The sequence below is a fragment of the Oryx dammah genome, unplaced genomic scaffold (genome assembly GCF_014754425.2).
Source record: "Oryx dammah isolate SB20612 unplaced genomic scaffold, SCBI_Odam_1.1 HiC_scaffold_6, whole genome shotgun sequence".
In the NCBI taxonomy this organism is placed as follows: Eukaryota; Metazoa; Chordata; class Mammalia; order Artiodactyla; family Bovidae; genus Oryx; species Oryx dammah.
Window position 1 is genome coordinate 12397544 of NW_024070190.1, and position 2268 is coordinate 12399811.

At 57.5% G+C, this 2268-nt stretch overlaps 1 non-coding gene across 1 annotated transcript; it reads right to left on the reverse strand.

Annotated features, from left to right (window-relative positions):
• Positions 1–452: 452 nt before the first annotated feature.
• Positions 453–571, reverse strand: LOC120865516. Its single transcript, XR_005721425.1, has one exon. It is a non-coding gene; the product is annotated as a 5S ribosomal RNA (ribosomal RNA).
• Between the last annotated feature and the right edge of the window lie 1697 nt (positions 572–2268).

The following is a 2268-nucleotide window of genomic DNA, read 5'->3' on the forward strand; positions in this document are numbered from 1 at the left end:
GTGCGTGCGTGCGTGCGTGCGTGCGTGTGCGTGTGTGCGTGTGTGTGTGTGCGTGAGTGTGTGTGTGTGTGTTGTGCGCGCGCGTGCCTGCTGGAGACCGGGAGGTTGCCTGCCAGGATGCGTCTGGGGGTGGGGCCTTGGCTGGGGCTGGGGCCCCGCCCAGAATTGCCTGAGGCCCCTGCCAAGGGAGCCCCAGACAGAGACCCCCGCGCCCCCGCCCCCGCCGTTCCTCTGGTTTCCTGGAAGCCGAAAGCCGAGGGGCTCGGGGGCCGCGCGGAGGCAACCCAGGTCTGCAGCGGGAGTCGGGGCCCGGGCCACCCAACCTGAGAGGGGCTGGAAGGCAGGCGGCGGCTCTGAGCGCCGTGGGGTGCGAGGGACGGGCGGCAGGTGGAGCTTGCGGTCGGGGTGGGGCCGGGGGCTAAAGGAGAGCGGAGACAGAAAAAAAAAAAAAAAGCCTACAGCACCCGGTATTCCCAGGCGGTCTCCCATCCAAGTACTAACCGGGCCCGACCCTGCTTAGCTTCCGAGATCAGACGAGATCGGGCGCGTTCAGGGTGGTATGGCCGTAGACGGAGGCGGCTGCCGCCAGGCGCCCTAAGAGCCCTGCGCTGCGCCTGCCTTTCGCTCTGACCTGCCGGTCGGGCCAGCCGGCGGCCGCAGCTCTCCACGGAGCGCGCGCTGCACTTGAGCTGCACGACCCGCGACCGGACTCCCGGCGGCCCGGTGGCTGGCCGAGGCCACCCTGCCCCCGTACATCGCCCCCTCCGGCCAGCACCCGCCTGGCCCTGCCCGTGGGACAGGGCTTCTGGGACCCTCGATTGGCCGGTCAGGCGTGCGTGCGGGGCCCAGGGGGTGGGCTGAGCGGCGCGGAGGTCTCGGCGCTCTCCCACCCTGGCCTCCTCAGGCCCGTTCCCGCTCGGTGCCACCTCCCCACCCTCGCTATCCTGTTCGCGGTTCAGGGCCACGTGGCACCGGAGGTGTCTGGCTTCGGGGCCGCTGCTGCCCCCAGCCCGTGGTCCTTCGGGGCCGCCGCTGCCCCTGGCCCGTGGTCCTCTGAGCCTCCTGCAGGCCTAGGCGCAGCCCAGCTGGGGCCCTGAGCGCCCATTCTGCCTGGCACCTGCCAGGCATCCTGCCCGAGGCTTCCCTTGCCCCCACGCTGTCTCCTCTGATCTCGGAAGCTAAGCAGGGTCGGGCCTGGTTAGTATTTGAATGGGAGACCCACTAGGAGTTTTGAGCTCCTGGCCTTTGCACAAAGTAGATGACAAGCCAATGTATAGGTGATGAAAAATCTGTAATGAAAAGTTAAATTAGATCTAAATTCAAAGATTTATGGAGTAAAAGCAAGTCTTTTACATTAGCTTTTTCCCCATTAACTTCCATAATGCTTTTCCATTAGCATAATGCTTTCTTTTTATTTCTTCTATTTCGTTGTCTATATCCATCTCTTTGCACCATAATGTTCTCTGCTTTATTATCTTCCCATAACGCTGATGTAGGAGATAGATGGACTCCAGGTTAGACATTTACAACTAGCCTGTTTACATTTCCTGAGACAAGAGCTAGGTGGGCTCCAGTTGAGTCATTTACAATCAGCCTCCTGTTTGCCCTCTGAAATGGAGGTAATAACAGAAAAGAGGGTAAATAGCCAGTGTTTGTCTCTTATAAACACTTTGATAGTCATGGCAAGGACAAAGAGGGACAAATCCTGCTTGAATAAAGGAATAAGTGATCTCCCCTCCCTCACCCCCTTTTGGGACAAGATCATGCGTAGAAAGGCTCCTTGTGGGTCAAAAGTCGGCGACAGTGTCAGGCCATAATGAGTCTTGCTTCTTCCAGAAGCCTCCACTTCGAGATCCATCTTAGCTGAGGGGTGTGTGCACACCAGAGGAGAGTCCCAGGATAGGTCAGATGTGAAAAAAGAAACCAGCAATTTGGCAGAAGGGAAGACAAAGACCCAGAAAACCTGGCCTATATAAATGATTTAGCCATCTCTTTATTGCGCTCCTTTTCACTAGGGAGGCACCCATAACCTTTCTCTCCTGGTGTGTATCTCTGGTTTGCTTCTGACTTAACTAAACCAACTGTTTCTCTATGTTCTTTTCCACGTGTTGCTGTGCTATGTCTCTAACAATAAACTTTGTACCTGCATTTACAGTTTCTGCCTCCATGGAAAATTAGCTTCTAGCCTCTAGCACTTGCTTGCCTGGTGGCTAGGATTCCTGGTTTTTGTTCAGGCTACCCAGGTTCAGTTCCTGGGCAGGGAATTAG